This window comes from Ananas comosus, linkage group 3 (assembly GCF_001540865.1).
Source record: "Ananas comosus cultivar F153 linkage group 3, ASM154086v1, whole genome shotgun sequence".
Lineage (NCBI taxonomy): Eukaryota > Viridiplantae > Streptophyta > Magnoliopsida > Poales > Bromeliaceae > Ananas > Ananas comosus.
In genome coordinates, this window is record NC_033623.1 from 8,425,889 (window position 1) to 8,435,771 (window position 9,883).

Sequence of the window (9,883 nt, forward strand, 5' to 3'; positions counted from 1 at the left end):
CTATTTCGGTTTGGATTTCTTCCGATGTGGTTTGGTTATCCTGTAAATTATCGATGAGCCTTGTTGGCTAGTCACCATCATCATTTTGTGGGTTCGGTGATGATGGGTGAGCGACGGTGGGTTCCGGTGTCGAAATAGACACTTTCGGGAACCCGGATTCGTATAATTATCCGACAATAATTGTGTAGTGGTGTTATCTTGTGTTTGTTGCCAAAACATCCAAATTGGAGTGTTTTGGGGCAGCAGGTGACTCGTAACACGAGTCGATGAGTTTCGGGACACTTAATGGGTCCCGACGGCGTCCCGGTGTGGTTTTCGGGACTTCCGGTGAGTTACGATGATCGGTTTTGGAAAACCGATTCGGGGATCTTGTGTAGGGGTTTGTGAGTCTCGTGCTTTGGGTTAGAGGTTTGGATACTGACTTGGTGAATCTTCTTAGATCCGGTAGACTCTATGCGTACCCAGTGTCCCGACGCGACAGTGACAGGTGGGTGCTTCGAGCTGGTAGTCGGTGAGATCGTTTCAGCCTTCCTCTGTTCTTTCATTCAGTATCGTAGTCTCTACATGTCAGTTGTTTGTTTATTATTTGCTTATCATATTTCGTTGATGTAACGACCCAGCCCACTAGCAATAATAACTCGTTGGACCCAACCACCGGCCCAAAATACTTAAGCCTAGTTATTATTACTAGTGTCTAAGTCTCTTATAAAGACAATGACAACCCCATTCCCATCCGATGTGGGACTATTGGGGTGTCACAGACTCCCCCTGTTAAGGCCCTGACGTCCTCGTCAGTCCAATCACACACACAGCCCAAGATCACCAGGCAATGTGATACTCGTCTTGGTAGCCCGTCATCCAGACCATCAGCCGAGACTCGCTACACATGTCTAGCTGGTGAACCGGCTCTGATACCAAATGTAACGACCGAGCCCACTGGCAATAATAACTCGTTGGACCCAACCACCGACCCAAAATGCTTAAGCCCAGTTATTATTACTAGTGTCTAAGTCTCTTATAAAGACAATGACAACCCCATTCCCATCCGATGTGGGACTATTGGGGTGTCACAGTTGATTGCATTTGTATAGTTGTGGATAGACATGTAGAGCAGGCTTGCATTCGTATATTGCATCTCTGTGGACCTTGGGTCCAGGCAACACATCGACTCTTTTATCGTGTGTTTCTATCTGGTTGATCGTGATTCGGCATTGTACGCCCTAGCATCTATCATAGTTCGACGTTGTACGCCTTTGTTGTTGGCTTCGGCGTAGGCACCGGCTTCAGCCGGTTTTTGTTTGAGCATACCAGCATGACTTAGTCACAGCACTTGGGGGTATTCATGACACCGGATCGGTTTGGCCACCGATCGGAGGTGTACTTATCCGGATAGGTCGTCTTGTGGGGAGGATGGATCAGGTTGGTGCAGTTAGTGACAGGCAGCGCTTGAAGTCTGCGGACCAATATAGCAGTATCAGATTGGGTTTGGTTTTGGACATTCACCTTTGAGGCATCTGATCAGTTGAGTTTTTGATTACAGTAGTAGTTTCATTCTTGCTCAGTTATTATCTTGTTTCTATTACTACTGTAGTTGCTTTTATATCATATCATGTTCATATCTGTTATAGCTACTATAGTTCGTTTTCATATATCAGCATCTATATTTGTTTATCTATCTCCTTTGGTTTCCGGTGATTACGGCTTGCCTTCGTGGCTCTGTCGTACCGACTGAGAAAACCATGGTTGAGGTTTCTTACCCCCCATTTCCCCCATGTGACATAGACGAGGAGTTGGATTTTGGGCTCGACGAGAGGACGATCTAGCTAGTATGGTATAGCGATCGCCACCCTGGTTGTATTTCTTTCCCGCCTTTAGTAGTCATTTAAATAATGGTTTAGTTAGCTGATCTTTATGATTGTTTGAATGTTGGTGATCTGGTTTTGGTAGATCTGTCGATGCTTTTGTTATTTATGCATGTGAACTGAGATTTGTGGATTTGGATGTTGATTTTATGGATATCGAATTTTCTTGTATTTACATATCGTGGTTTTCTACCCCTCGAGGTAGTTGATTTTCAAAATAGAGTTTTCGTGTGGGAAACAGTTTTAAAAAGATTTTCGAATGGTTTTCATGATGAATGAATTAGAGTTTAAAAACAAAAGCTTCCATGTGGGGAGCACTTTTAAGTAGGATGATTGTTGTACTGTGCATTGCATCATCCAGCGCCTAAGGAGTGCTTAGAGGCATGCATCATCTCTAAGAATTGTTAGCTGTATGAAAATGCATATCATGAATTGGTTGCTGATTGGTAAATGTAGGTTGTGGTTGTAATCCTGTTGTATCCGTTGGTACGCCGTGCAAATATAAAGGAGACTCTGTCCGAGTGGACAGATGAACTTTGTATTTGTGGCGGGTCTGTACGTCACGTGGGCCAGGTTGCAAAAAAAAAAAAATTTGCACGTCTTCTGCGACTCTTGAGTTTTCAAAATGGTAATGAATTTTCAAAATGGCTTTGAAAATCAGCCCCGGGGCGTGACACCGGTGCCGGAGGAGAAGGATTCAAAGCGAGTACGGATGAGAGTGGAATGAACGAAAGCGATGAAGTCCTGGCCGAGATAGTGCTCGCTATTGCTTGTGAGGGTGAGAACGAAAACGTGCCCGTGCTTCTCCAAAGAGCGCTTCCGACGAGGGCGGTGGCTACGACAGAGGGCGAGGGAGAGGCTGTGACAACAAAAAAAATATAGAGAGGAAAAAAATCAAAATAATAAAAGATAAAAATAAAAAAATATTTTTTTCCTATAGGAAAGACCAAAAATCATAGAAGAAGGAAGAAAAAGATGAAATTGTACTGTTAAAATAAAATTATATTATTTTAAAAAAATTTTACATTGTTTTATATGAAAGTTGTACTCTTTGAGACAAATATCTCTTTGAGATTAAAGTTACACTCTTTAGACAAAAATTGCACTCTTTTGGTAAATTTTATACCATTTCTTTTTCTCTTCTTCTTCCCTCCTATCCGTTTTCTCATACTTTTTATACGTCCATCTTGGGTCGGCAACATGCTCGGTGGAGGCAGAGGAGAGCGCAACGACACTAGAGAATAGGGGGGTGGAGGCGGAGGCAAAGGAGGAGGTGGTGGTGGCCCACCTTGCTGCTTTCCTACAGGGGGTGCGCGGCCGTGGGGGAGGACTCCCCACCTCGCTTTCGTCCCCATCGATGCCACCACCTCGCCTCCATCCTCCACTGCATCCTCACGTGTCGATGGGGGCGGAGGCGAGGCAGGGGGTGCGTGGGCATGGGTAAGAAGTGCCGGCGGGACGTGTGCCGCGCTCTTGCCTGTGCACCCCTCGCGAGGAAAAGACAAGGCGGGGAGTTCTCGCCCATGTTTGCGCACCCACCACCCGCGCACCTCTTGTAGGGAGAAGGCATGGCAGGCCGCTGCCAGCTCTGCCTTTGCCGCTCTATTCTTCGACGTCACCGCGCTCTCCTCTGCCTCCATCGCGCACGTTGCCGGCCCAAGATGGACATATAAAAAGAATGAGAAAACGGAGAGGAAGGAGGAGGAGAAAGAAGAGGAAGAGAAAGAGAAAAAGTATAAATTTTATCCAAAGAGTGTAATTTTTACCTAAAGAGTATAACTCTCATTTCAAATAGTATAATTTTATCTCAAAGAGTGCAACTTTCATGTAAAACAGTGCAAATTTTTTTTAAAACAATGTAACTTTATTTTAATAGTGCAATTTCATCTTCTTCTTTTTTCTATAATTTTTGCTCTTCACAGTAAGAATTTTTTTTTATTTTTATCTTTTATTATTCTAATATTTTTTTCTTCTTATAACTTTTTTTGCCGTTATGGTCTCTCCCTCGCCTTCTATCGTAGCCACCGCCCTTACTGGAAGCGCTTTTTGGGGAAGCGCTTTTTGGGGCAGCATGGGAGTGTTTTCATTCTCACCCTCACAAGCAACAGCGAGCACTATCTCGGCCACGACTTCATCACCTCTATTCATTCTGCTCTTATCCGCACTCGCTTTGAATCCTTTTCCTTCGACGCTGTCATTGAAAGAAGAGGCACCGCCGCTCTTGTTACCGTCGTAGAAGACCGCATAGGCGCAGAGAAGAGTCAGAGAGAAAAATAAATGTAAAAAAAAATGGAGAAAGAAAAGGCGGGTCGCCTAGTTGCCGTCGATAAAGGTTGCGGAGGTAGTGGAGGAGAGTCGGAGAGAAAAAAAAGAACATAAAAAAAGAAGAGAGAGAAAAAAGAATAAGGATATTTTGGTCAGTGTTCTAAAACTCCAGATCGAATCTGCAAAATCCAAAATAGTGGCCTAGTTTTGCACAAGCTGAATACTTGTGGATTTTTTATGCAAATTGGCCTTCTATTATTAATAGAGGACAAAATAAAAATAAAAAAGGAGACACACAGAGGATACGATGCCACCTTAACTATACCCCCTTCTACATACAAAAAACTCCAAAAAATCTAAGAAAAGGGAGATTTTTCGTTTCTTCGGATCTCTTTACCCTATTTGAAGTCGTTAATTAATGGGATTGGTGTTTCATATATATGTCACATCGCCGCAGTCGCCTTCAACTTCAGTTTGACATTTTCGAAGGAAAATGGGAGGAGAACCAATGGTTCCAAGTTTCTTCAAAACTTTAAACTCTTTTCGAGAACGCCGAATCAAGCCCGCCGCCGTAATAACAAAAAAAAAGAGGATAGAAAATAGAAAATAATGAAAATCCCATAAAGCTATTTTCGGATGATTCTTTGGACATCAGATCTCCGGGTCCTTCATTTCGATCTAAACCGATTCGGGTGATTTCGTCGGACACCTGGATTTTGGTTTAATTAAAAAAAGGGTTTTCTCCCAAGTTAAAATAAATTTAAAAAGAGAATTTTTTCGGACCCCAAATCAAATTGTATAAAGAAAATTTCTTCGGACCCCAAATGCAATTGCAATAAATTCAAAAAGAAATTTTTTTGGACCCCAAATTAAAATTGCTGTAAATTTAAAAGGGAACTTCTTCGGACCCTAAATTGAAATTGTAATAAATTTAAAATGGAATTTCTTTGGATCCCAAATTGAAATTGCAATACATTTAAAAAGTCATTTCTTCGGATCCCAAATTGAAATTGCAATAAATTTAAAAAGGAATTTCTTTGGATCCCAAATTGAAATTGCAATACATTTAAAAAGTCATTTCTTCGGATCCCAAATTGAAATTGCAATAAATTTAAAAAGGAATTTCTTTGGATCCCAAATTGAAATTGCAATACATTTAAAAAGTGATTTCTTCGGATCCCAAATTGAAATTGCAATAAATTTAAAGAGGATTTCTTCGGACCCCAAATCGAAATTGCAATAAATTTAAAGGGGTTTCTTCGGACCCCAAATCGAAATTGCAATAAATTCAAAGAGGATTTCTTCGAACCCTAAATTGAAATTACAATAAATTTTAAGGAAGCTCTTCAGACCCCAAATAAAAATTGTAATAAATTTATAGGGAATTTTTTGGAACCCTAAATTGAAATTGCAATAAATTTAAAGAAAATTTCTTGGGATCCCAAATAAAATTGCAATAAATTTAAAAAGAATTTCATGGAACCCAAAATCAAATTGAAATAAATTCAAAGAAATTTCTTCGGAACCTAATTCCAAACAAAATAAATTCAAAGCAACCTAATCTGTTAACGGGCTTAGAATCCAGTCCACAAGAAGATAAAATTCGTCCATATGAAGATGAGGCCCAGTTCACATGCGGGCCCAGAATTCAACCCACATGAAGATGAGCCCAGTTCACATACTGTCCCCGAATTCAGTCCATGTAAAGATGAAACCCAGTCCATGTACGGGCCCAGAATCAGTCCACATGAAGATGAGGCTCAGTCCACATACGGGCTTAGAATCCAGTCCATAGGAAAATAGAACCCAGTCCACATATGGACTCCAAAAACCCAGTCCATATGAAAATCCGATTAAGTCTACATATGGGGCCACAATCCAGTCCACATGAAAATGAAAGTTAGGGTGCGTTTGGTTCGCATTATGAAAGATTATTATGAATAAAAGATATCCGAGAATCTTATTCCTATTCATTCTATTACTAAGAATGTGGAATTTCTATGTTTGGTTCGCACGGTAATATTAATTAGCCATATTATTTAATATTACAAAAAATATACAATTAATTAATTTATTTATTTAATTAATTTTAGATAATGTTACCAAAAGTTTCAACATCTTTTTAGAAAAATGAGAGAGAGAGTATAAGTCAGAGAGAGAGAGAGCATAATTAAAAAAATAGAAAGAAAAATATAGTCGAAATTAGAGGAAGTGAGAGAGTTGAAATTTTAGAAAGAGAGAGAGAGAGAAAGCTTAGTTTAGAGAGAGAAAAAAAGTTGAATTTTAGAGAGAAAAATAAGTTTAGAGAGAGATATAAGGTTAGAGTGTAACGAAAAATAATATCAATTAGCCGGCGGGTAGGAAGAAAGAAAGAGATTAGACATATTATGATTATCCCAATCCATTAATATGAGGATACCCATCCTCCCTCAAGGGAATGAGATTAGTATTTTGGGGTGAATCTTATTTCCAAGTTAATCCAATATTACCAACTAGATTACTTAGTGCGTTTAGCCAAATACCGTCATATTTTTTTTATTTCCATTGGATTACTAGAAATCTTTAAAAGATAGCGCGAACAAAACGCACCCTTAGTGTATAAAAAAACCCCACCAAGTCCACAATAAAAATCCAAAATCTTGCAAGTCCACAATAAATATTCAAAATCAAAAATGATTTTAGTCACATATAGTCCACAATAAAAGCCTGACCCAATTTAGTCCACAATAAAAGCCCAACCCAATTTAATCCACAATAAAAGTGTAACCTAACCGAATCTAATATGTAAATAAAACTTAGCCTACAAGAACACCAAGGACTAAGAACATTAAGCCCACAGCTATCGAACCCATATCATCCAAATGCCTAAAATGCAAACCCAACTTTTCATATTTATGGACCAAAAATCCAAATTAAAGTCACATGAATCAAAATGGGCTTTCACCATGAACCGGAAATGAGTTTTTCATCATGAACTAAACATAGGCTATAATGAACCAAATCATACCCAAATCTTATAAATCATACACCAAATCTCATGAACCATATTCAAATCTCATAAACCAAATCTTATGAGCCATACCTAAATCTCATGACTCATATCCAGATCTCATAAGTCATACACCAAGTTAATGAACAAAATCATTCTCAAATGTCGTGAACCATATACTAAGTTCATGAACCAAATCATACTCAAATCTTATAAACCATACACCAAGTTTATGAATCAAATCATACTCAACTCTTATAAACCATACACCAAGTTCATATGACATTCTATCGTGAGCCCAACTCTACCATGAGCCAAGTTCATAAACTGAACCCAACTCTACCATGGGCCAAGTTCATAAACTGAACCCAATTTCATCATGAATCTCAATCTTTCGCTCTAGCACATATACCTAAAGTAAAAGTCAAATGCAAAATCGACTAACCCTAATATATGTACTTAGGGCTAAGTCAATCCTACCACCTTAGCACATATAACTAAGGCAAAATCATCCCAAAACCGACAGAGTTCTAAATTATTGGAAATTCGTCAAATCAAGTCCACCAAGTTCATGAACAAAATCATTCTCAAATGTCGTGAACCATATACTAAGTTCATGAACCAAATCATACTCAAATCTTATAAACCATACACCAAGTTTATGAATCAAATCATACTCAACTCTTATAAACCATACACCAAGTTCATATGACATTCTATCATGAGCCCAACTCTACCATGAGCCAAGTTCATAAACTGAACCCAACTCTACCACGGGCCAAGTTCATAAACTGAACCCAATTTCATCATGAATCTCAATCTTTCGCTCTAGCACATATAGAGTAAAAGTCAAATGCAAAATCGACTAACTCTAATATATATACTTAGGGCTAAGTCAATCCTACCACCTTAGCACATATAACTAAGACAAAATCATCCCCAAACCGACAGAGTTCTAAATTATTGGAACTTCGTCAAATCAAGATCAATTGAGCCCTAATACATATATTTAGAGTTCAAATCTAACTAACCCTAATACAAATATTTAGGGTTTAGTCAATTCTTTTTCTCTAGCATATATACCTGGCGCGAAAGCCAAATCAAATCCGACTAACTGTAACACATATACATAGGGTCCAGTTAACCTTTTTGCTCTAGTGCATCTATCTAGAGTGAAATCTATATTCAATCAAGCTCTAATATATATACTTAGAGTTCATTCAAATCAAATCCAATGAATCCTAACGCAATACTTTAGGGCTTAGTTAGATTCTCATTTTAGCACATATAACTAGAGTGGAAAATATATAAAACTCAGCTAATTTTGATACATATACTTAGAAAACATGTACTTAGGATTATATCAAGTCCTACCCATGTCAATACATATACTTAGGATTAGGTCACATCTTCATCTTAGAACATACAACTAAGATGAAATCAAATAAAATTAGACTCTAAAACATGTACTTGGAGCTAATTAGACTCTAATACATATACTTAGAGTTTAATGTCGACTAGGTTTTAATACATATACTAACGATCTAGTAAACTTCAAATCCAACTGAATCCTAATGCATGTACTTAGGATTCGGTCAATTATCAAGATATAATCCATTCCATCCTTCCTATGAAGGTCTCTTAATCGAAGGTGCCATAATATCACGGGAATAATTAATAGTAGATGTTTGCATCTATTGGAAGCCATAGATGCACTAATATCGCGGACACAGTCAAAGGGTCGCGAGGCTCCTCGGTGCGTCATTTGTGGTGGAGAGTGGAGACCATCGACCGATGTATTGCGAGCAGCGTGAGGGGAGATGTTTTAGATGCGGTCAGACGGGACACTTTAGCTATCAGTGCCCGAGAGGGTCGTCACCTGCCCCGTCTACTGCTTCGGTTTAGTCGGCTCCTCGACAGTTCACGGGAGCCTCATCTGTTGCCATATCTACTGGACGTGCCTTGGTGCCATGTTAGCGTGAAGGACCCCAAGCGGCGCCTAGCGGTCTCGTGTTTGCTGCCTAAGTGGAGGAACCTGCTGCCGCTGAGGACGTCATGGCAGGTATTGTGTTGGTAAATGGAATCAGATCTACAGCCCTATTTGACACCGGTGCATCTCATTCATTTATTAGCCGGACATTTGCTAGCATGCATGGCATAGAGGTCAAGTTCGCCGAAGAGGCTTGGTGGGTTAGCACCCCGGAAAACACGATTTGTGTGAGAAAGGAGTGTTTGGCGTGTCCCGTACAAGTGGGTGACTGGATTATGCCGGCACACTTACTTGTACTGAAAAGGTTGAGAGGATTTGATTTATTATTGGGTATGGATTGACTCTCGAAGTACTACGCGACTATTGACTGCGATAGAAAGGTGATAACTTTTCGTGAACCTGGACAAGAGGAGTTTACCTATCGCGCTTGTAAGAGTTCACTCTTTGTTATGACGGTGTCGGCGTTGAGGGCAAGAAAGTTAGTTAGTAGCTGTTACGCAGCTTATTTGGCAACTATGGTGGAGACTTGTAAGGAGACTCCGGTGCTCGAGGACATTCAGGTGGTCCAAGAGTTTCCAGATGTATTTCCCGTAGAGTTGCTCGGAATGCCACCCGATCGGGAGATCGAGTTCGTGATAGACTTGATTCCTGGATCGGCGCCGATTTCGAAAGCACCATATAGAATAGCACCGGCCGCGCTAAAGGAGCTGAGGGCTCAGTTGCAAGATCTCCTTGACAATGGATTCATTAAACCAAGTGTATTATCTTGGGGAGCCC